The following is a 26,727-nucleotide window of genomic DNA, read 5'->3' as shown; positions in this document are numbered from 1 at the left end:
AACAGCTAGCAACTAGTACTATGAATCATCCTGAATAAATAGAGTTTTCCAACCCATTTCAGATAATAACTAAAGAATGTACACTACACTGGGCTGAAAGAAGGAAAATCCATGAATAGTATGGGTAGGACCTAGGGAAATTTTAGAACATTATCTGGCTTACTAGAGAGGTAAAGGGGTGGGAAGGCTGTCATTTACTGCTTGTTAAGAAGAAAATGGCAACAACTAACAGTTTTGTGACTCAATCTCTCCATAGTCTAACATGACTAACTTAGATCCACTTGGAGATGACCATAAAAGGTCTCAAGGTTTTTTTGTTCATTGTTTTGTTTTGTTTCTTTTTGTGGGTCATGGCTGCCATAAGGGAAATTAGGCCCCCTCAGGGAGATTTCCTAGACAGATAAATTCCCTTAAGAAACCATAGATGAGACATTGACTAGACTTTGGACTCTTACTGCCTTGATTGGGCTAATGATACCAATGGAATTCACTCACTGGAGAATAAAAACTGACTCAAGGAATTTTAGGTAAATTATCACAGTCAGCTCTGACACCACAGGGATCTCCCCTAGCCTTTATGTTGAAACTAGGTCTGAACCTAAACTATACTATTTTGTCAGTCGGATAGCAAATGATATAGATTAAGATGGATTTTATTTTAAAATGACATAGATTAAGATGGATTCATAGTTCTCTACTGGTGCAAGTCAATTCCAAGGAAATCAAAATGTACAAACCTGACAGCAACGATCTCAAAGCAGTGTGTCACTGGCTACTAAATCAGAAGGTCCCTAAAGCTAATATATTCATGTAACTGATAATGAAGTTGGTTGATAAAGGCCTGTGGTATACCGCTAACATTGGAGTTTTGTTTGGTTGAACCATGAACAGCCACCATGTCACTGGAAACCTAAAGTAAATGTGCCTTACTTAATAGAACAACAGTACTCTCATCTTCCATATTTCCTTTTCCTCCTTTCCTCTCTAGCTTGATCTCAGCTGCTTTGCAAAGAAAGATAATTGGCGGGGGGGGGGGGGGGGGGGGGGATTTAAGTTTCCTTGTCCCCAGCTGGGACTGAAGTCCATATTTATTCATCCTAGTAACCTGAAAAACTTTGAAGAGGATAAGCACTCAAATTTTTACAGCTCTGTTTAGTACAGGCAGGATTGTATTGTCCTATACAGTTTCATGGTGGGGAAATGGATGCCCAAATTCAACTAATGGGGTTTGGACAAGATTTGCAATGGGGAAAGGAAGTTAAAATGAACTTGTAGATGGGACCCTTTGGGTTAATTCAATGTACCATTGTTGTGGCTTCCCTTGCTGGATGTATAATTGATATTAATGTTTCACATGCTTGTACTATGAATGCTCATAAAGTCCTGGGGGATTTTTCTGATCAGTAAGAGCCACATCTTGAAAAGTGCTAGTGGGACACATAAAATACTTCCTATCGTCTCTCTATCATCTCTGCAGACTAAAAGAAAGCTACTGGCTATGTGCCCTGAGTGGTGCCCTAAATTCACAGAGCTTCCCCTAAAATATCTGGGCCTAGTTCATTGATGATTCAGATGAGCAGAAACTTGGCAGTGTCTAATAAGCAACTCTGGCTCCTCAGCCTCAGTACCAGCCATATAGCACCAAAAAATGTCTGTGGTTATTTCTCTCTTTGGGCGGAGCATAAGACAGTTCTCATAGCTCTAGGCATTACTACCCTTGATGAACCTAGTTATAGATTGAATGATTCTTGAACTGTTGCCTAAATGTTTGCTCTGCTACTTGGAAAACTATAGTCTGGCAGATTGTAGGAATCTTTATGGCAGATTGACTAAAACTGGCCCTTGACCCCCCTCTCAGGGTTATCAGTGGTACCTTACCATTGTTGACACTTTACAGATTATGCTATTGCATTTCCAGTCCAATCAGCCAACTTTGGCTACTAATAGGTGTCAGATTTTCAGCTTTCCAGTTTATTTGCAGATTGACAATCATGTAACTCTTACCACAGAAGCCAGTGAACTAGAGTTGATAGCAAGGTTTTGATGATCTTCCATGTACTTGACCATTCTCAATCATCTGATATTGTTGATTTTTAAAATAGCCTCATAAAATAATTGAATTCAAATCTTCTCTCTGACTTTCACTCCCTCACCTCATCCTGCTCCACACAGTTTAAAAAGACACTTTGGTCACTGAATGTGTCTTTCTACATAAATGGATCCTCTTCCCTTGGCCACTTCCTGGATAATTGTCATAATGATCAGGACAAAATGGGGGGTTTATATAAACCTATTTTGAAAATTCAGATTTCTTTTTTTTTTTTAAGATTTTTATTTATTTATTTAACAGACAGAGATCACAAGTAGGCAGAGAAGCAGGCAGAGAGAGAGGAGGAAGCAGGCTCCCAGCTGAGCAGAGAGCCCGATGCGGGCCTCGATCCCATGACCCGAACCGAAGGCAGAGGCCCTAACCCACTGGGCCACCCAGGCGCCCAAAAATTCAGATTTCTGAGCTATGTCTAGGCATAACGAATTTTTCTTGTCCCTAATGGCCACCTCAGGATGGCGTGGTTGGTAACCCTTTTGGTGGCAGCCCAGCCAAAAGGGGACCTAATGAATTCTAACTTAATTTTGGTCAGCTACTTGGCTTATCTTATTAAATTGACATGGCTTAGAACATAAAGATAATAACTAGTTGGTTGAGTACACTACTTGGTGTGTGTCCTCCTGCAATGGCCAACACACATCTGAGTGGGGGACATAGGGTTTTGGTAAGTTTTATAAAAATGTCCATGTCCCTTTTTCACCTGATCCTTCTGTATGAAAAGCCTGGGTACAAGTAGGAGATGATTAGAAGAAAGATGAGGCTATAGCTATACACAGATTTTGTGGTATTTAAGGGAGAGCAACATCTCTGTTCTCTGGAGAAAGAACACTTCAGACCCCAAAAGGTATGAGTGAGAGTGAGCATTAATGAATTCTGTCTTTCATAATCACCCCTGCCACTTTATTCATGAAAGAAAATGTCCTGTCGTGGCTCTCCTAAGCTGTTGCAAACACCTTGAATAGAGCTGAGTACTAGATCTGTCCTGTCCTGTCACATGGGCCTGACAATGATTTGATTACTCTTCCCTGGAACCTAGCTGAAAAATCTATGGGAAAGATCAGATTATGGTCCCACCCTATCTACCAACCACAAAACATCTGTCAGCCCTTTTGGAGTCCTTGTCTTTCTCCATTGCTGTAGCTGTAAGTCATTTCATAGGACAGGTAAGTGGCACCTGGCTGGGGCTGTGGACAAATAGGATGGGTTGGAAGACCTGCCTGAGAACTAGATTCAAGGATTCAAACAAATCCAGGAATCATAAACATTACCAGCCAGTGGGAGGCCATATTTGATAACTGTCAGATTACACTCCTAATTGGTGTAGGTCCTGCTGACAGAGATGGACAACTAGAGATAGCATGCTCTTTCTCCAAGCACCACACACATCTCTGGGACTATACTCTGTGTTGAAGCCAGATATTACCTTCCCTCCCTTATCAAAATATGGTGACTTGTGCGTGAGGGGTGGTCATAAGATGACCTTCCAGTGTTTAAAGAAACACCACCAATAAATCATTTTGCCCTTAGATGACTGTGAAGACCTCTCCAAAATGAGCCATAGTTGAATACTAGAGGAAGCTTCTGGAGGGATTCCTGCTTCATTATTATATATATCCTGGAGACCTCTATAATAGAAATAATCTAATTAGAAAAAGTGGCATGAAATTTATCCCTGCCATTGAGCTGAAATGAAACTGAACCACTGGTCAGTGTTGTTATAAATGACAGATTTTCCAGATGATCTAGATTTTTTCTGTGCAGCCAGTTACCCGGATTAATGCCTTCAATTTGTGGGAAGGTCAAAATAGAGACTTAAGGAGAAAACAACCTGGTTTTCTGAGGGTAGGCCATGATATTTTTATGGGACTTATTCAGCTCATGGTAGGCCAGATATTTTTATGGGACTTATCGGGCATGGGATTTGGGGGGCCATGACTGATGTCAATCCTGCAAGTTAGCCTCATCCTGCTGCTTGAAGTCTTACTGCTATTAATCTTAAATAAATTCTGTATGAGACAAAGTGAAAGAATTTGGCCCCAGCCTTTGTTGGTCAGATCATAGTGGCTGATGCAGTTATGTACTCATGGGAACATTTGCCAGAAGCCAAGATGGTTTAGAAGGAATGAATTGTAGGGAGATGGTTATCCATGGGTCTCTCACATTTCTGTTTTTCTTAAAAAGTGAGTCATTGACTGTCTTTTTCTCCAAACTATCATTTCAAGAATGTTTGTCTAGTGAACAACTTTGAAAGATAGAGATAATGTCTCTATCTGGAGCAAAGAGTGAGTTTGCTTAGTATTGGAAGATATTGTCTTTCTCCAGAACAAAGGATAAGAATTCTTGCTCCCCGTAATGTCTTCAAGGCAAAAAGCAGACATCCATTTTAAAAGATTCAGATGCAAGAATCTCAGGGGTTTTTTTCCTCCCATGCCACAATCTGCATGTTCAGGTGTCATATGCTCCTCCATTACCCAGTGGACTTGGGGCTCAGAATTTCTCCTATGAGTTAATCACGTAGTGTAGAAATATGAAGAGCTGTACACATAAGGATGGTCTTTGCACCATTGCTTATAATAGTAAAGATTATAAATTTTATCAGTAGAGGGCAACTAAAATATATCGTGGTTCATATATACAATGCAAATTTGGTGGCCATTAAAATATATACATATTTTATTCGATATAGAACTATGCCCCAAATAGTTAAGTGATACCACAAGTGGTAAGAGCATATGAAATATGACCAAAATGCCAAAGATGGAAAGGTACAAAACAATATTTTTTTGTAGCCAATGAGAGAAATTTAGACAATATAGGCAGGGGTACTAAATCTAGAATATGACTCACAGAATGAATGTATTTTACTCTGAAGAACAGGAAGGATATTCCTTAGAGAAATGCAGCCTCTCTTATTGGCACTCATTACTTTGAAATATTAAATCATTGTGTACATGAACATTTTGAAAAGCTCAGTGAGAGTACAAAGAGATTTATGGCGAAAATTTGTCAATGGGAAGTGTAAATTATATATATTTCTAATTCTCAAAATACAACACATTTCTTTTGTAATAAAAATACCAAAACAAAACTCTATGTAATTTTTTTTGGCTAGAAGAAATGTGTAGGAGAGAATGATATTCAAGTTAAGTGACTGAAGGAAGATATGATATGTTTATTTTCCTAAAAAACATGGCATCACTCTGTAAAGTCTTGAAACTTAATCCACTGACTGTGCCCATCACACCACAGATGAGTCCTTTCTCCTCAGCCACTCTGGTTCTCCCAGCCAGGTGGAAAGAGATGGCTGGGAATGCTCATGTTTATAACCCATCCCTATGTCTGTGGATGGGAGTGGGGTCTCAAGATCTATTTTATTTCCTCTTCAAAAATAAGGTTTTTATTTTTTCCTTTAAAAATAATAATGGCCAGCAATAAAGAACATTCTAAAGTGGTAACTATCATGCAGGTTACCTTAGCCCCTTCCTTGCCCTGCTAAAAAACTGGAAGAGAGTATTCAATTTCATGTAAGATTACAAAGACAGCTTCTTCAATTCAAGTGTTTGGAAACACTATGGAAATGAGTCCTTGAAAATACAACAAAACATCAAAGAATTAATTACAAAATATCTACTCTCTCATACTCTCTGCTTTTCCATCCTCTGCCCCTTGCCCCCACCACTAGCATCTTATAGAATTGAAAATCAGAACAAAGGGGTTTGAAGAGACCAACAGAACATAGGACTTGACACGTTTGTGAAGAATGACAGGTAAAGGGGTTGCCTGTGTTATTTGGAAGAAGGTTCATTATAGGATGGTAATTAAAATTATCTCTCAAACCGGTAAGTTAGAAGAAGCAGGGCATACTATTTCTCTGAATTATTTCATAGTCTACTAAGACTGATCCCTCCTGTGCCCTCCTGACAATTTGTGCATGTTCCCAGATTCTCTCCTCATCAATTTTCTTCTTGGTTTTTGAAAGAGAGAAGCCCAAGTCATTTTCCAGAGCTAGTTCTTTGTGCTTACTTTTGCAGATTGCCTTAAAAGGTATGTGCCGGGAGACTGTACATATTAAGGACAAAGGAGGCTCACTGTATAATCTATGCATCACATGAAGGATTTATAAAATAAAAGGCTATTTATAGATTATGATCTAAACTCTCGTCACGTTCTTTTCCCGCCCGGAGAATCCCACTTGGATTTCTCTCCTGTTCTCCTTCTTTGCTAATTGAATCTCCCTTTTTTAATGTTTCTTTCCATTGTCTTTTCCTTGCTTCCTTTGAAGAGAAAGTTAGGTTTTTATTCTTGTTCTATCCCTTTTCATCTTATTTTCTATTGAATAGATGGTCTATTGTTTTGTATCTCACCGCTAAGTTGGGAAATTCTCCACATCATTTATTTAATGAACTAATTACAATTCTTCTGACTTTAATTTGGTCAATTACAATTTATGTTTGGTTACCTCGAGTTCCTAGACTGACACAAATTGTGTCGCTTCTAGCAGCTACAAATGCCATTGAAAATAAAAATTTGGTGTCGTTCCAATCAGTCAGCTCTCCCTTCTCCTTTTTAATTATTTATTTTATTTTTAAGGCTCAAACTTCTGTCATTATGAAGAGGGTTGTTCATTATTCCAAAAACTGCTAAGAACAGGATTGCTACCCAAGCAGAAGAGAATCTGTTTTAAGTGGTGAGACATTTGGGTTGATTGTGGAAGAAAAAGGTGCCTCATACTCTCCCTTCACTGGTAGAAATGCTTCTTTTTAGAATTCTGAGTCCTGGTCCTTATTCACATTATTCTCAAAATAGAATGTAGTGACATTTATAAAAGGAGGAATGAATTCTACTTTGTTTCTTTACACCTAAATACTTCAAAATTTAAACACTTCATGAAAAAAGATTAAAAGTGTATCTATTAACACTAATATACTTAATTTAGTGGATTCAAGTCTGTAGAATGTTAAAACAATAAGATTAAGTGTTGAAAGAGACATTCTAAATATTTATTTAGCCCCATCTACCTATATCACTGTAATTGGTGTTTCTCTGAGATACAAAGATAGCACAACTCAATTTGATTCAACAAATATTTATTAAATTACTATTATGGCCAAGACACTGTGCTAAGTACTGCATGGAATACAAATACAGGAAAAGTGAAGGCTAACAAAGGCTTGAGTGCAGTTCTGTTTATCTCAAACAAGATTTATTGAGCACCTAGGAACTATGTTAAGTATTGAAAAACACAACACATTTTCTGTAGGCAAAGAAATAACAGTCTGGTAAATTGGGGTTGATGAATCCTTAAAATTACATGCAAAATTGTGTGTGTGTATTTGTATGTGTCTGTGCACACTTTTTCTAAGAAGAGAGGTACTGTCTTCAAGATGCTCTGAAAGTTAATGACCCCCCCAAAATATTAAAATTCATGTGTGCAGTACAGAGTAGACTCTCACAGCTCTAAGAGAGATCCAAACAAAGGACTCTTCCTGACCTTGGTCCTTCAGTTGCCTACACGGTACTTAGGACTGAACTAGGTGCTGAGATGATCATTAGCAGAGGATTTAACAAGGAAAAGGAAGATGGTCCTCAGAATCAGAAGGAAATTTTAAAAGTTAGTGCTAAATAGAGGGATATTAAATGTTACAGTAAAGAAGGGAATAGTTAATAAATCCTGGAATAGGGGCAAACAGCTTTTGGATACCTGAAGGAATACAGCTTTGACGAGCCTTGGAAGACATGTAGGGATTAAGTAATTGGAATCAGAAGAGCGTGCCTGCCTGGGTTTTGGAGATAGCCTAAACAAAGCTATAGAGCAAGGAGTAAGCAGAATGGACAGCGATTCTTTCCCTGATGCTCTTGGATGCATCCTGAACTAATGGAGTTCTGGATCCACACTCTTTGGAGTCCATTTGTCCTTCCACTCAGCTCAAAGAATTGCCACACCTGTTATACCACTGCTGGCTAAGCCAGAAGTAGAGATTTTGTGTGCATAAATTTATACACATAAAGACACACATAGATATGTTAGCAACACATATGTATGCATATGAAAATATATGTTATCACACACCTCTTTTGATCAATTTTCCTCAAGAAAATAATCAAGTGTCTATATTTAGTTTTGAAAACACTTCTTGTGAAGTTATCTCTAGAACAATATTTTAATCAGGAGAAGAGTAAGATAAAAAGAACAATTTTAAATATATTCTAAAATTGTATTGGGTACATATTTTAAAGAGCAAGATTTCTGCCTTGTCATATTTACCAGAAAAATACCAGACTTCTATTTCATTTTATTTTGAGAAAATCATTGTAGTTTGTAATGTATTCCTTAATATTACTATCAAATCCTTAACTAGTCCTTCTTAAACCACTCTCATATAAAGAATGGATCTTATTATAAACTTCCATATTTTGTACTATTCCATATTTTGTGCCTTCAATGAATTTATGCAAAAAGAATGTCACTGAGAAGTTTATCACTAAGAAGGAGCATTTGAACAGGCAACTGAACCATATTCATGAGCTAGTTGTTTCAAAATTATGATTAGATCAAAACAGATACACCCTTTGTATGTAGTAATTAATGAGACCAGTACAGAGGACCTATCTATGCTTGCTTATAAGCCTCACTTGCTATCAACAAGAAATTAACTCATAGATTCAGAGCACAAGAGCATGAGTATTTTACAAAAGTACTAAAGAAAGGGGCACCTGGGTGGCTTAGTGGGTTAAAGCCTCTGCCTTCAGCTCAGGTCATGATCCCAGGGTCCTGGGATCAAGCCCCGCATTGGGCTCTCTGCTCAGCAGGGAGCCTGCTTCCCTTCCTCTCTCTCTGCCTGCCTCTCTGCCTGCTTGTGATCTGTCTGTCAAACGAATAAATAAAATCTTTTAAAAAAAAAAAAAAGCACTAAAGAAAGAACTGTCACTAGAATTGAATACAGTAAAGGCAAGTACACGAAAATAGAGAAAGATTAGTTTTTATTATAATTTTATTACTACTAAATTTCCTATGCCTCTTATATGGATTCTTAAAATTTCTTTCTCTATTATTATTTTTTATCATTTGGTTATTATCTTTAAATCTGGCTTTTTTCCAAAAGATTTTCAATCCTTTCTATATTTCTTGGCACATTGTTTATATATTTTTCTACCCAATAATATTTATCTTCTAGCATTTTGCTTCTTAGGAAAGAAGAATATATTTGAAGGAAAAAGAGATAATATTCCAGAGAACACGTCCATCTAAAGTAGTACTTTTGATGCACATTCTAATATTTATATTGGGCTGGATTTCTAATTACTCTATCATTTCAGAAGCAATGTAACAGAGTGGTTTGTACATGAAAAGGTATTTCCATTTGGAAGACCCAATGCTCTATTTAGAGATGGCTCCTGCATATTAAAGTACTAGAAATAGATTTTTGATTAGATTATTTAAATAAATAAATGCAAATGATAATGTGTTTGGTTTTTGTAACTAACATAAGAGCATGATTATAATTGCCAAGATAGACACTTCTTCAGCCATATTCTTGTTGTACTTAGTGACTATCTCCTTCATTGGAAAACCCTTGATTTCAATGCAAAAATTCTATATTTTAGAAAAATTCTGTCATATCACAATAAATTTCCTATTTAATGTCTTGACACTAACTTTTCCTTAGACCAGCTTTAATTCTTTCAATCCTATCAAACCTTTAAAATGTATTATCAAAGAAAACTACTTCATAGATAATGAGACCATCATCTCCTTAGTTTTAGACTATGTTGTTAAATGGACACAATATTGATAAAAATTTTAGTTTACTTTCAGGGGAAAATTTTAACTTAAATTTAAAATTTAATCCTGGCTGTAGAGGGACCAAAAAAATAATACATGGTTAAAATATTCTTAATACTATCCTCCCACTCATTTAATTACTTAGATGTTTTGAGTTTTGAAATTCTATGCTTTGTTTTTCTAAGAATATGGGTATAGATATTGAATCCAGCATACACTAAGATCACCAAAAAGAAAGCAAACATTTTATTAGAACATGTGATTCTTCATCCAACCAAAAGTCACACAATGGGTGCTCAGCTTAGAACAACTATTGGGTGATCAAGGCTGAACTCAAACTTCACTGTGGAAAGCTACTGCTAGTCTCTATTAATTTAGGTTCCTGACTCATTAAGTAAAGGGAAGAATTTAAGGCTAATTTTTGCCCAAAGTGCAGCTGGAAGAACAGCTGCAGTCTTCAGCCTACTTCTAGTTAATCAAGAGTTAAGTCTAGAAACACTGGAAAATGACTTGAGTAGTCTTACTTTTTAACAAGTAGCTTTACCATTTGCCAGAGTTTTTCAGAAATAAAACTTGTTGATTTATCTCATTTCTTTCTTTCTATATTCTTTTTGTATAAATCATAAACAATCCTGAATTTAACCAAGTCTTGTGAATTACATATTTTTGGTTGATTTGTTTGTGTGCTTGTTCTCCAACCATACTGTATCCCTCAACACTCCACACACACATGCTACACTTAGACTGCCAGGTAGCCAAGCAGAAAAAAATCCCCAGTCTCAGAAACTTGTTTCCTAAGTTGGGCAATATTTTCAACTTTCCTAAAGATGTTTTCTTTCATCGCTTCTTGATGAAAATACCATATGTCCCCATGGTTCACATAATAGAAAATGTAATCATATACATCTGGGCAAGGTGAAGAGTGCCAAGACTGACCCAGGAGTCAAATTATGTTACCTTAATCTTCCACACTTAGTTCAGGAAAAAAAAAAAAAAGTTAAAACTTAAAATAATAGGATCTAGAAGCACTAAAATGGCTCTATTTTGTAGAATTTGAAATTGTAATTTTAAAACCTTTTACAGTTCTTAAAAAGCTACCAATTAAGCTGCTAAAATTCAGAGGGGTTTTACTTCAATATAACCGCCCCATAATTTAATTTTCATTTGAGCAGTCAAGAAATATATACACAGGAGCTGGGTGAATTATGAGCCTTGCCTTTTTTTTTTTTTTTTCCATTTACAGTCTCCATACTTTTCATAAGGTTGGGGAACCTTATCCTTGGCCTATTCCCTACATTCCTTTTTGCTGCTGATAATCTTCCATTCTGATATAATTACATACTAACTGGATCTCCTAAAATTCCAAAGGCATTGCTACATAATGCCAAATATAAAATACTTGAGAGGCTGTGAACAAAGCTATTTCTCTCACTAAGTACACTCCAGTTATCATCTTTATCTCTAAAATCGAGTTTCTGTCTGTATTGGTTATTGGATCATAGGAGAATGGATTTGGATGGATTTGGAAGGTGTATTTAGGATGGTACAAATGGATTTCATTATGGAATATTATGGCCAATGGTGGTGATAAAGGACATCTCAAAGAGAAGGCAGTCATCCACAGGTGGCAGCTAAAAGCAGGACCCTTAGGGCTGCTATGCAGTGGTTTCAAAGCGAACCCCAAGAGGTGGGGGTTGATTTGCAATTGGGTTGCTTCTCTTGTGGACATCCGCATAGGTGAGCAGTAGCAGGAACTTTAATATTTAAAGATGGTTTTTGATCCTTCAGGCAATTTTAGAGCATTATATGAACTGCTGGTATATGACAATACTATATTATAACTTGAAGTTCTCAAAAAGTTATTTATACTTTAATTTCTTAAAAACTGTATTAAAATTTTTTTTATTTTGCTATGTATAATAGAGTGAAAGAAATAATTAAAATGTGCTCCTTGACTTCAAATAGCTGACAGTCCTATGAGGTAGAGGACTATATTTGCCTCCTGTAATGCATGACGGAGAAGAGGTTTAGACAGTGTACTGTGTCAACGCTAAGCAAAGTTTACTAGTCTTGACTGGGCATATAGAAAGGCTTTATTAAGGTAGATGCTTTCATATATGAAATTCTTCAATTTTAACTTTAAAGATGTTTTACAAAGCAGCCATTCATGCCACTAGTAGTTTGAAGAATTTTTGGCAACACCAGACAACAGAAAAAATCTGAATATATATACCTTCAAATTCATTTTGTTTAATCAACAAAGTTTTACACAGAGACAATGTGACTTTACTATTATTCCTTTTTTCCTTTCATTTTCTATCTCCTCTCCCTTTTCATCTTCTCCAACGTTGTCCAGGTTCCCGTTCCCATAATTCCTTTGTACTTGGTGACCATCTCCCCAGTTAAAAGAAAGGGCAGGAATCTCTAGGGAAAAAATCGATGACAATGGCATTTAGGGTTCAAGAAGCTATAAAAAGTTGGCTTGGTTTCAGACCTGTCTGCTCTATGTGGGGGTATGAATCTTGCTTAACTCTGTAGGTGTTTCAGTGAAGGGCTTTAAGCAAGAAGACATTGACAAGACCAGATCTGCATTTCAGAAACATGATTGTATCAGCACAGAGATAGGAGAATAATTTCATTAATGCAAAGAGAGATAAAGTTCTGGAGGGCTGTTACAGAATGATTTCATTATCACCTTTTAGCATTAAAGAAACTATATTAGTTTACTAGAGCTGCTGTAACAGAATACTGTAATCAGAGTGGCTTCAACAGTAGAAACTTAGAATGTCTTAAAGTCCTGAAGACTAGAAGTCTGAAATCAAGTTGTCGCCAATTCCTTTTGAGGGCAATGAGGGAAAGGTCTGATCCAGGATTCTGTCCTGTTTTTACGGTCACATAAAACAGTATGTGAACTTAATTCCTGTAAGTCTGTATTCAAATTTTCCCTTCATATGGGATTAGGGTCCACCCTAATGAACTCATTTTTAACTTGATTACCTCTGTAAAGACTCTATCTCCAATAAGGTCATATTCTGTAGAACTAAGGCTTAGGACTTCAACATACGAATTTTGAAGGGAAACAATTCAAGCCATGACAGGGACCAAAAGATAAGGCTTAAATAATTTGTTTAAAATCATAGGGTTAGTCAAGATTAAAATCTAGATGTTAACTCCTAGTCCAGGATTCTGTCTGCTACACTAGAGGTGATGCAAGAAAGCACTCTGCAGCCAGCCATCATTGTGGTTTCAATAAGGTAACTTCTAAAGTGCTGATATTGCCCATAAAGAATCCATTATTCACAAAGGGATTGACTAATGTCTTGAAAAATTTTAAATTACAGTCCTGATTTTAGCAACAAAATTGATTTTTTAAATAGAATTCAGAAAGCAGTTACTCTTCTTAAAACAAACATCATGAGGTTATTCAAAGTACTACACCCAAGCCCTCACTCATGCAATATTATTCAGCATCATCCAAACAAATTTCAAACAAATCCCAGGAGCACAGTTTGTGAAAAAAATTAGATGGGACGGCTTGTTTTTACTGGTAAACTCTACTTTTCTTTTATATGAAATAAGAAAATAGTATTTTTTTTTTGTTTTCATAATAATGTTATAAAGCTTACAGTATAGTATTCTGAAAAAACCAGGACAAAGGACTAAGTGGAAATGAAAATATGGAGCCTGAGCTTGGGAACAAATCTCAAATTCTTTCCCAGATATCAGTCCATATGATGATTATATAGGATTTATGTGGTTGGTGCTCAGATGCTATAAATCACTCAACAGATAGTTATAACCACAGATAATTCAAATTATTCACTATACTAAATCATTGCACCATCAAACAGAAATTTGTTTAACACTACTAAAAAGACTTCATTTGTTAAAGTAGAACAGTTTGATCAATTGTCAGAATTTTATTATGTACCCCATTTATACTTTTCTTTTCGTTAAAGAAAGTGTGTAACAACAATTAATAAGCATAAAACTACACAGAGATGTTCCTCAAAGATCTCGGAAATAAGTTAAGTAAACTTGTCCATGGAGAAGTAAATTATAAAAGTAACAAGTAATTAATAAGGAGATAAGCAGTCATGGAAAGAAACAGGATGACTAATAGGCCATAAGATCAGGCTTAACTCTAGTCCAGTTACACACACACACATACATTGCACACACACACAGATTCAAAAGAACTGTGTCCATCAGAAAGGCAACTGATCAGTATAGAAATAAAAATAAAAGTCAGATAGGCTGCTGTTAACATTGCCCATTCAAACACTCTGTATGGTAGAGAAAGACTCAGCTCTCAACCATCAGGTATTTCCCATCCAAACAGCAAGTCTGTTCCTCCAGTAGAGGTGGATGGAGGTGATGATAGCTGGTAGGCTTTACTGATTTGTGGTGCCATTGGCAAGCCCCTTGTGTTTTGAGAGAGGTGTGTTAAGCCACATTACAATGAGGCAACTCCATATTTAATTCACTAACTCCTTTTGTTCAGATTCTATTCTGAAATATCATCTACCTGATTATGATTTAGTTTTGCCTACAGAGCTTGACTATAGCGAGAGAATACAATACTAGAATACAATACAGTATTCTAGTACCATATGATAGTCCCAATTCTAATTGCAAATTAATACATTGCCAGCCTGGCATCAGTCCCTCAAACTTTTTTGCATCTTAGTTATCCTAAAGAATTTTCTTAAGGCTATTTTTAGGATAATGTTTGACCTTCAGAGAAAATGGACAGCTTAATCTGGACTTTATCTGGGTCTGTCTGGCTCCAGGAGGCTTTCCCTTAGATGACACCACTATCACTTTCTTCTCTTTTCCTATTCATTTCTACTTTGATCAGTAAGAAAATGTTCTCACCATTGTGTTTCCATGAAGTTTTTCTCTTCCTCTATTCTTAAGCAAGAGAAACATGTCTAATTGGCCTAATGTCAACCATATACATTATCTAAGTCAAAAAATCATTCTCTTTAAAACACACACAAATTGTTACTTTTAAGAACTTAAAAGATTTCACTCAATTAACACTAAATCAGTTTCATCGTGGAACTAATAACTGTACCCTATGAGAAATACAATTTGCATTCCATTAGTTCATATTCTTAAAATGCTTCAAATGCAAATGTCTTTGAGTGTTAAGTATTTTAGCCTCCTAAAGGCTTGTTATTTATCATTAATGCTTCATCAAGAAATGACTTTTTTTATAACCTAGTTTTAGAATTCTATCAATAAGTACAAAGCTTCACAATAGGTCCTTGAACTTCCATTCTCAATAATAAGTAACATTTATCTCTGTGTTTTATACACATTATATGGAATTAGAGCCCCCTGTAGAGACATTAGATTAGGAATTCTAAAATCAATGTGGCATGCAGTCATTGTCCTGATATTTTCAAACCATCAACAAAGAATGGAAAAAGGGGCATCTGGGCCCTGACCTACCATGTGGGACCATATTATACAGCAGGATACCTCTATGAGAGTCACTAACTAGACTGCCTGTGTAAAGTTAGATAAGGGGTAAGCTTAATACTGAGAAATTCTATAAATAATTATGCAGTTCACCAAGCAAGGTAACACTGCACCCTGCAGGGTCTGAACCAGGTGACTCAGTATGTGAAGAAAAATATTTGTATTTAACTGGAATTTAACTTAGTTTCACATCCTCACTAAAGGTTAATCTTCCTTAAAAGTAGGTCACCAAATTGGTAGTGTTTTGAAGTGTTAATTTCTTTTGCCATGTCTGTCATGTCTATAGACCAACTTTTGTAGTTTTTAATGTAAATCCACACTGATCCAGACTAATTTGAGGGGTTAATTCCATGGTGATCAATGAAATGGCTAAAATGTCTAACTGTTAACAAGACGATTTCAAGTAAAAGTCCTTCAAAACCTACTTTAATGAGAATGTATTCATATGTAATTAACTCCATGATTCTTATATATGTGTTAAAAACTGTATCTAAATAAATATTTTCTGAAGTTAAACATATGTCTCCCTTCTTAATTTGATTTATCAAAAAGTTTGTTTTTTCTTTACAGATACTTTCCAAGAAATCTTCAGATTAAACTGGATCCAGTTTTCTTAACTCATGAATGGTTTTTGAGCACACAGTGGATGGTGGACATTTATATTATGTCTCCTTACAAGCAGGCAACGTCATACAGAATCAGCAAGAGCTTCTTGCAGCCTTGAAAGGTAAATCAGTTTTTACATCCATCAAAAGAGCAATATTCATCAATATTTTTATCATTACCTTATTAATTTCCCTCCATTACTCCCAGTAATCTCTAATTATAAAGCCAGGTAATGCTATGATAAGGTCTGCTGGTTAGTAGAGATGTTTCTAATCCAATTGACAAATGTCCTCTGAAACACTTGAGCTCTTAAATTAACCTGGTAAGTCATGCTTCATAAGAGCCAGTAAATATCCCAGTTCATTTTGGCAATCTAACGAGATTTTTTTATAATCTGGAAAAGGTTAAGAGATGCAGCTCAGGTTCCTGGGACAGTATTTGACATACACTGACCTTACCCAAGGAAAAGCTATTCTTCCCTAGAATCTCAAGACAAATACATGATTCATTCTATATCATTAGGCTGTGTACATAGAGTAGAGAAAAAGGTGTTGGAAAGAGAGAACTAGTATTTATTGAACAGCTATTTTTGCTGTTCAGTAGCTATAATATCCAGGAAGTGATGACGTTCTACACAGGTAAGCTTATTTCATACTCAGAAAAATTCTACAAGGTAGGTAAAGTCAATGTATCAATTTATTCCACAAATAAATATATATAGCTGATAACACTCTATTGTATAAAGAAATTTGCTATGAGGATAGAACATAACTGTTCTCATACACACACAGAAAGAAAGAAATGTGTGAGATGATGTATTAACTAACTAGATGGGGGGGAATTCCTTCGCAGTGTATACATACATCAGATCACCATGATGTACACCTTAAATATCTGACAATTTTATTTGTTAATAAATATCTGACAATTTTATTTGTTAATAAATGAAACTGAGATTAAAAAAAGAAAGGAAGAAAAACTCAAGATAATAATAGCTTGGCTCTAAGAAAAGAGAGATTTGAGCCAGACTCTTTACACTATATAGGCTCCAACATAGTGGACTACATAAAAATAAAATTGTATTTGCTATATCAAGACACACATAAACAGACACACACACACAGCCATGACAGCAAAATAAAAAAAAACAAGTGACAAACTGGGACAAAAATTATTTTTAATTTATGTCACAAAGAATTAATATCCTTAATATATAAAGAGCTTCTAAAATAAGAGAATAATCAATAATACACTGGAATAATGGACAAGAAATATGCATAATAAGATCATAAAAAAGATCACAAGACGTGGCTCTCAAATATGTGAAAAGATGCTCAATATCACACATAATAAGGTAAGTTAAAATCCAATAAGATACAGTTTCTCATCTACTTTGTAAAATTCAAAATTTTGTGATTATTTACTAATGATGATCTAGATTCTAATGGACATATAGTCCATTTTTATAAACATGTAAATTTACAGAAAAAAGGAAATAGATGGAAAGGAAAACTTTGGAGTAAAAGAAATTTAAGGCATACATCAGTCAACTGCAAAATTTAGACCTTATTTGGATCTGAACGTGAAAGACAGTTAAAAACATTTATGAGACAATTAGGAAAATTTGAGAACTGGCTAGATGATTATTAAATTATTGGTAAAATATATGTATTATTATGGTATCATGAGAGTTTTTTATGAAGTTCTTTTTTTTAAAGAAATACACTAAAATATTTATGAATAAAATGATACAATGTTTGGCATTGGTTTCAAAATAGACCAGGGCAGGTAGGCAGTGGAGGATGCAGTTTTAAAACCAAAATCAACTATGAGTTGATTGTTATGTAAGTTCAGTGATAACTTAATTATATTGATCTCTACCTTTTTATGTTACTGAAATTTTCCACAATAAAAACTTTCTCAGAGTGTCAAAGCAATACATGTTAAAAATAAATACTATAGTATATAACAAAATTTTTTAGTTGTGATAAAAAATGACACTGTCTCTACCAAACTCTGAAAGTCTGAAGACAAAGGCAAGGTTTATTTTTTCAGGTTTGCATAACGGCAAATTCTTCTTTTTTTTTTTTTTAATTTTTTATTTCTTTTTAGCATAACAGTATTCATTGTTTTTGCTGCACACCCAGTGCTCCATGCAATCTGTGCCCTCTCTAATACCCACTACCTGGTTCCCCCAACCTCCCACCCCCTGCCCCTTCAAAACTCTCAGATTGTTGTTCAGCATCCATAGTCTCTCATGGTTCACCTCCCCTTCCAATTTCCCTCAACTCCCTTCTCCTCTCCATCTCCCCTTGTCCTCCATGCTATTTGTTATGCTCTACAAATAAGTGAAACCATAAGATAATTGACTCTCTCTGCTTGACTGACTTCACTCAGCATAATCTCTTCTAGTCCCGTCTATGTTGCTACAAAAGTTGGGTATTCGTCCTTTCTGATGGAGGCATAATACTCCATAGTGTATATGGACCACATCTTCCTTATTTATTCATCGTTGAAGGACATCTTGGTTCTTTCCACAGTTTGGCGACTGTGGCCATTGCTGCTATAAACATTGGGGTACAGATGACCCTTCTTTTCACTACATCTGTATCTTTGGGGTAAATACCCAGTAGTGCAATCAAGATCAAAAGCTTCTGCACAGCAAAGGAAACAGTCAACAAAACAAAGAGGCAACCCATGGAATGGGAGAAGATATTTGCAAATGACAGTACAGACAAAAGGCTGATATCCAGGATCTATAAAGAACTCCTCAAACTCAACACACACAAAACAGACAATCATACAAAAAAATGGGCAGAAGATATGAACAGACATTTCTCCAATCAAGACATACAAATGGCTATCAGACACGTGAAAAAAAGTTCATCATCACTAGCCATCAGGGAGATTCAAATTAAAACCACATTGAGATACCACCTTACACCTGTTAGAGTGGCCAAAATTAGCAAGACAGGAAACAACATGTGTTGGAGAGGATGTGGAGAAAGGGGAACCCTCTTACACTCTTGGTGGGAATGCAAGTTGGTGCAGCCACTTTGGAGAACAGTGTGGAGATTCCTCAAGAAATTAAAAATAGAGCTTTCCTATAACAGGCAACTTCTAGTTCAAGATGAAATCCCCTGTGTTTTACATCCTCAAGTCATTCTCCATTATTGAGACACTTTCCCTAGGTCCTCTCTTCCTGTATTCTATGTGCTCCTCCTTCCTCACTCACTGTTTATGTTACTCTGGGCCCCACCGACTCTTCTTTCAGCAGCCAGTCTAAGAAATTAAAAAGTTCTTAATGCACAATAATTAATTCTCTCTCTTTTTCTCTCCCTATTAATCAGGGGGGCTGACCTGAGAATCATCTTTATATACACAGAGTGACTGTGAAATTATTTAAGGAAATCTTTCCCCACATTTACTTCAACATTCTGTGCTATAAATGTATTGCTTTATGTATTAAATAGATGTATATTCTCAAAATCCTAATGTTTTGATATAGTCATTGACCTACAGCATTCATATTTCAGAGCATCAGTTTATTAGGAATGACTATGTTTTTATTTAGATTTTTTAATTTATAAAGACTCTTTTTGTTCACTGTTAGGAAAAATATATTAAAAGGATATACATCAAATATATAAATGTGGAAAATACGTGTGTCATCAAAGAAATAATTATCTTGAAGTAATTCAGAATTAGAAAGGCATCACCAAACATAGAGTAAACTTCTCATCTTTTATGCATTCATTTTTAAAAAGTCACTTTATATCATTTTCACCATTTTATTTCTACCATCTTCTTCCAAAATGTAATGTATTGAGACATTACAACTACACAAGTTTCAACTTACTGGAAAACTTTTATATCATTTTATAGTTAACTTTAATTATCTGTAGCAACTTTTTGTACTGTGTGGAATTATTCATAACTGCCATATCAAAAGTCATCCTTATTATTTCACCAAAAATTCATTGAGTTCCAGGCAATGTGTTAGTTCCTGACAATACAGAGGCATCATTTCTTTCCTCTGTATCCCTGAGGATCTGCATGCAGCAACTTCTCTCTCTCCCAGGGTGTTTAGCTAGTGCAACTCCAACTTTCCCTGCAGCCTCTAGAGTGCAGATCAAGAAGGTGCCCTTGATTCTATTCTGTGTTTCTTTAGTACATGAAGCCCTTGACTCTTTTGGAATTACTGCATCTTAGAAGTACACCATTTATTTCTGGGGAGCTGTTCACTTGTTTTAGGCTTGGGCAATTTTTTTTTTTATATATTGCTTCTGGAAAAATAAAAAGTAAAATGTTTTCAAGGGAAGATCCTCAAGCCTATATGCAAACTTGTGCCCTTAACTATCGCTTAGTTTAAAGGCAGGCCAGTGGCATCTTTGGAAAGGCTAACTATAGACAGGACTGTCGTTTTTAGAAGAAGCTAGAAACAGCATCATAACTTTTGGGAATGGTCAACAGTGAATTTGCTTTCATGATGTCATGTGTCCAATATTGGGTCATCTGATAAGTGTTGGAATACCTTTTTTTGCCACAGGACAAGGAAGTTTCTTTTCACCATATGCACCTGAGCTGATTAGTTATCAAATTACTAGGGTAATTGAATGTGAGATGGGAAAACAAACCTAATTCCTTTTTCCTAGAAGCAAGTTCTTTTTGAGAAATATCACACCATTAAGCCAGTTGGTTTAGAAAACACGCAGTAACTTTTTATTTGAGCCCTCCCAAAGACAATAGCGACATTATTCCCCATGGTTTAGATTCTTTCCTAGTTCCTCTTACTCTGAAATTTCTGATTTAATGCAAAAGCTATGTCACACATTTTAGTCCTAAGGGAAATTACTGTGACCTGTTTTTTTTTTTTTTTTTTTTTTTTTTTGGTACTTTCTTAAAGGAGTTTATTTTTCTCCACTTTCCCCTTCCCCCAATTGTTGGCTATTTCTTCCCAGCTACACTCCTCTAAATCCTGTTCTGGCAGGGCATGCCAGCTGTCTACTGAGGATGCATCTAAACTTGGCCCCTGTCTGTCATTTGGCCTTTTTAAAATGGTCCCAGTTAAACATGTTGTGTAATAAAAATAAATAGGTTTGCCTCGGTGAGTGCCATGACTCACCCTCATTAAAGCCACTGCTGCCTTAAACGACACTGATTTTACCTTTCTCTTCAGAGTTGAAAAGCTAACACATGTGTACTTTTCAATAGAATTAGGGACAGAAGATTCCTGTTTTTTAAATTCACATTTATGGATCACATCCCACATGCATGGATCAGGAACATGCAAAAGAAACTGCATAAAGGGGAAAAAAATCCACCAACTATTTCATCCCAGTGTATTTAGATTTAACATCAACAACCTGAAATCCACAAATCTTTCAGTTGGTATCTCAGGAATTCCTTCAGCTGTGCATTCTTGGCTTTCACAACCCTGAACAGAATATATATTTTAGTTGCTTTTGCTTTCCTGTGGTCACATTCTCCTCCTAACAGCCGCCTCCCCCACCCTCTGCCCCGCGCATTTCTCTCACAGCTACTACTTCCCTGACAAAAAGTCCTAGTGCTGGATATACTTCAGCAAGTCTCCACCCCCGCCCCTGCCCCCCACTTCCATATGTCCAGATTTCTGTAAATCGTGTATGCATTATGCTTGAGTTCTTTTAAATCATAAATTATTAATACTAGCTGGCAAGCATTAAACAGCTATCTCTATTGTTTTGTTCAGGACCTGTCTGGGTAATTAATTTTATAAAGGAATGAACATGAATCTAAAGAAATAAAGTTGTATGAGGAATTTGACCATTTGTTTTAGGATTTTCTATGATAGGTTCTACCATTCATCCTAGGAAATTTTCAGATATATTATTTGTATCTTATATACAGACGAGCCCCACCCCCCAAAAAAAACCTGTGTAGTGTTGATAGAAGTTAATACTAATTAAGACACAGATGGAACTTTTCTTTGAAGAAGCAGCTTTTAAAAGTATTCATTATAGGGGTGCCTGGGTGGCTCAGTGGGTTAAAGCCTCTGCCTTCAGCTCAGGTCATGATCCTGGGATCGAGCCCCGCATTTGGCTCTCTGCTCAGCGGGGAGCCTGCTTCCCTTCCTCTCTCTCTGTGTGTGCCTCTTTGCCTACTTGTGATCTCTATCAAATAAATAAATAAAATCTTTAAAAAAAAAAAGTATTCATTATAGGCAAAAATCAACCTATTAGGAGTTTTTTCCTACTATTCAAGTAAACATTCATACTTAAAACCATGAATCCCTGGGTCTATATGGGCAAATCATTTGTTTAAGTAGTATGCAGTAATCCCAGACATTTATCTGCCAGTTGTTACGCATCGAGGCCATTTGATAAAGACAGTCGTTTCTGAAAGGAGAGCGCAGAGGCTGATTAACAGTTTGCATCAATGGCCAGTTTACACACTTAGAGGGCAAAATGGAACTTTAAATATGTACACCACAGAGTAGATAAAAAAATAAATAAAGGAAATTCTAAATTATAGCTTTACATGTTAAAAGTCAGGATTCTTTAATAGAAATTTCCTTTGTGGGTCAGTGATTCTCCTAGTCTTTCTTTTCTTTTCTTTCTTTCTTTCTTTTTTTTTTTTTTTTGGCTATTAAAGCACTGTAACTAGAATAGAAAGTTAAAACAAAATTCCAAATAGAGAGTTAAAAATCAAGGTGACCTATTACCACCTATTTTGGGAAAAAATAGCTATTTCACCAGGAAGAGAACTGGTAGCAGCTCCAACTAGTTTCTCAAACTAGTTTTCCCAGGATCTCTGGAAAACTTGGAAGGAGACAGGACATACAATCTCAGGGTTAAAATTTCTACAATAATGTCTCAAATTTGCATTTTTATTTGAAGATAATCTTTTAAAAAGTACCAGTTATAAAATATCTCTTTTGGGTACACGTTTTAAATAAAAAGATGTTTCCGTAGGTTAGGAGGTCTGCAAGATGTTTATTTTCTACACAGCTTAAAAAAAGGGGGGTCTATACTGTGCCTCAAGTTTGATACTAGGTTTTGTAAAGGAAATGAATAAATTGGTTCCTACTACGTTACAGGGCAACAGAAACTGAAGAGAGAACAAAGACCTATGATGGGAACTATGAAAGGAAAGTTACACTACAGACAATTTAGCAAGGAAGGCTTTATTTAAGAGTATTGTAACAGGAATCATGACTATTGCCATAAGGTAGAGGTACTGAACTCTGTTTAGGGGAAACAACAGAGGGGAGAGTTATCAAGCACTGGGTGAGCACGTTGGGAAAGTACCGGAAAGCATTATGGGGAAGGTTGGTCAATGTGATTAGGCCATCTGCATTTGCTAATTGGTGCTTATTCCAGACTGATAAAAAAATTTAAATTCTGAACACCTAGTGCAATCCCTTGCACAGTGAAGATCAATCACTCAGTGCATTTTTCATGCCAAATGTTCATTGAGCCTACTAGAGTCCCACAGTATCAGAAGCATTAAGACAGTTTCTGTGCTTCAACAGTTGACAGTAAAGTGGGGAAAAGGAGCAAATAAACTGATTTTCATTAATGCAGCATGCTATAAGAAGGCATAAAGGAACACAGGTCTCCCTGAGTATAATATCTACAGAAACTATAGCTTATTGTGCTTAGTGCCATTCGGTCATCCAAATACAGATATTAATCACTTACTATGTGTTGGACACACTTGTAGATGCTGCAATTTAGCAGTTAACAAAACAGGCAAGATTATGTAGATATACATTATTCTGAGTAAGACAGACAATAAACAACCAAATATGTAATATAATGTCAGAATAATGAAACAAAGAAACTAAAAAGTCTAGAAAGAAGGAGTGCCTGTGTGGCTTAGTTGGTTAGGCATCTGACTCTTGATTTCTGCTCAGGTCATGATCTCAGGGTCATGAGATCAAGCCCTGCATTGGGCTCCTGCTGGTAGTGGAGCCTGCTTAAGATTCCATTCTTTTTGTCCTTCCCCCTTCCTCCTACTCTCTGTCTCTCTATAAATAAATAAATAAATCTTTTTTTTTTTGAGAAATCTGGAAAGAAGAAAGTAACAGGAAAGTTACTCTTTTAGAGAGAATGTTTAGGGAAGGCTTTTCAAAGAGGCAGGTTTTGAGCAGATTTTAGAATGAAGTAAGGAAGCAACTCATGCTAGTGTGTGAAGAAGCACATTTCAAGCTGAAATAACAGCAAATGCAAAGTTCCTGGGACAGGAGCATATTTGGCATGTGTCAAAACTCAGGAGAGCTACTGTAACTGGAACAGAGGAAGGAATCAGAAGTTTAGAGGGAGATGAACTAGGAAAGTTAGCCAATGGTGAAATTACATAAAATCTCATAAGAATCATAGTAAGGACTCTGGATTTTATTCTAAGCATGATAGAATGTCAAAGATTTTGAGCAAGAAATCAATATGATACAGTTTTATTGGATTTGTTCTGGCTTGGGGGTAGGGCTGTATGTTAGGGAAAGATTTCTGGCAAAAGTCTGAGTTTCCTCTGGAAAGACAAGTTAAGAGTTAGATAGGTAAATAAATTCAACTGAGTTTCAAGGAGTAGGGAATGGAGTAGAAAATTGTGACAGGCAAAGGGAGCAGCATGTGAAAGTTTGGGGACAGGTGTGATGATAGTACCTTAACTGGGCTACTTTACCAGTAGACTGTACCAGAGGCATGGTGCTAAAAGCCTATGAGTTTTCAAAGGACGGCAAAAATGTTTGAGACCTAAAAAAACTATTGGGGTATTTTTGTTTTGGTTTTGGTTTGGGGGTTTTTTTGGTTGTGAAATATAAAAGGGGAAAATTTTTAAATTAAATCAACCATGAACTAAACATAGCAAAATATAATTAAAACATAGAATGTACACTCTACAAAAGTAGAAACTTATCTTTTGTAGACTGAAGAATTTCAGAACCTAAAATAAAAACTAGCCTTAGTAGCCACCTAGTAAGTGTTGAATGAATGATTAATTTAATTCAGTTTTATAAAAGGTGGTATTATGTCAATCAGTCAACTACAACTCTGCTCAAATCTTAGTTTTTTGTAAGCTATTCTTCTTGTGGAATGTGGGCTTACTGTAATATGTCTGATAAGATATAGATTTCCAAAAATAATTATTTCCAGGGCCCGTGAGTATCTTTAAAAGAGTCTGTGTCTTTGAATCAAATAAAAAATTAAAAAAAAAAAAAAAAAAGAGTCTATGTCTTGGAAACCAGCAAGTAGTTAAAGTGTATTGCATGAGCTGGTGGAATAGTAAGAAACCAATCTAGAGACATCAACAGGAGCCAGGCGGTGGAGGGCTTTGTAGTGCCATAATGAGAAGCATCAAATTCATCCTGGAGGGAATATGGAGCCATTAAAAAAATATTCAGAATGGAAGCCAGAGTCACATGTGAAAACGGGCACTCTGGTTTTCCCTCTGACAATGGATTTGATTGAGATAAGACTGTAATAATTGACTGGTGACAAGGTAAAAGGTGGTTGTCTCAATCTGAGGGTAAAATGAAGATAGATTAATCTATAAGGTCATGCCCCTGGGAATAATGAGAAAGGAACTGACTTAAGTCTATTAAGGAGATAATATTAGTAGGAATTGGTAACTAATTAGTTGTAGAAATAGAGAAGCATTATGAATGATTCTCAGGTTAGTAGCCGAGGCATTAGATGGATGGTAGTGCCTCTCCCAGAGAGGAGGAGGAGTAGAGGAAAGGTTTATTGAATTAATTAATTGATTGATTAATGAACAGAAGTTTCTAGTCCTTCCCCAAAATTTACCATCAACTAGACCTTGTGAAAATTACTCAAATATCATTTTCCTTCATCTGTAAAACAAGGGCAATTGTATCTACTCAGCCTGCCTCACAGAGTTGGTTTGAAAAACAAATATAGGGGCGCCTGGGTGGCTCAGTGGGTTAAAGCCTCTGCCTTTGGCTCAGGTCATGATCCCAGAGTCCTGGGATCGAGCCCCACATCAGACTCTCTGCTCAGCAGGGAGCCTGCTTCCACCTCTCTCTCTGCCTACCTCTGCCTACTTGTGATCTCTCTCTCTCTGTGTCAAATAAATAAATAAAATATTAAAAAAAACAAATATAATAATATATTTTCTAATTTTGAAAATATTTAACACCTTATACATACAAAATATTACATAAGATATAAAGCACATTTTAAAAAGGGACCTTCTCATCGCTTCTCGGCCTTTTGGCTAAGATCAAGTGTAGTATCTGTTCTTATCAGTTTAAAAAGGGACCTTCTTGAACTCACCATAAATATATTTTTAAAATCATTTTATAAATACTGTTAAATCAGTGTGCTTCCTCCATCTTATCCTCAGCAATAATCACTTTCATGCGTTTTATGTGTAACATTTTGTTACTTAAAAATTAGTTTTCGGGGCGCCTGGGTGGCTTAGTGGGTTAAGCCGCTGCCTTCGGCTCAGGTCATGATCTCAGGGTCCTGGGATCGAGCCCCGCGTCGGGCTCTCTGCTCAGCGGGGAGCGTGCTTCCCTCTCTCTCTCTCTCTCTGCCTGCCTTTCCATCTACTTGTGATTTCTCTCTGTAAAATAAATAAATAAAATCTTTAAAAAAAAAAGTATAAAAAAAATTAGTTTTCTTTATATATATATATACCCCCCCAAGCAAGATACCACAAAGTTTCTCTTGTTTTTGAGCTTTATGCAAGTGGTATCATCTAGTCTGATGCCCCCTGCTTTTATTCATTCAATATTATG

General features: G+C 36.0%; 1 long non-coding RNA gene and 1 pseudogene across 1 annotated transcript in view; both read left to right on the top strand.

Annotated features, from left to right (window-relative positions):
* Window positions 1-16,110, top strand: part of LOC116569226 — a 54,827-nt gene extending 38,717 nt beyond the window's left edge. Inside the window, exon 3 of the long non-coding RNA XR_004276928.1 lies at window positions 15,951-16,110. This is a non-coding gene — a long non-coding RNA (uncharacterized LOC116569226). The remainder of the gene's footprint in view (window positions 1-15,950) is intronic.
* Window positions 16,111-26,181: 10,071 nt separating this feature from the next.
* Window positions 26,182-26,299, top strand: LOC116569783 (annotated as a pseudogene).
* The last annotated feature ends 428 nt before the right edge of the window (window positions 26,300-26,727 follow it).

The sequence above is a fragment of the Mustela erminea genome, chromosome 11, assembly GCF_009829155.1.
Source record: "Mustela erminea isolate mMusErm1 chromosome 11, mMusErm1.Pri, whole genome shotgun sequence".
In the NCBI taxonomy this organism is placed as follows: Eukaryota; Metazoa; Chordata; class Mammalia; order Carnivora; family Mustelidae; genus Mustela; species Mustela erminea.
The sequence above is the reverse complement of the archived record's forward strand: the minus strand, read 5'-3'. Positions and strand labels throughout refer to the sequence as shown.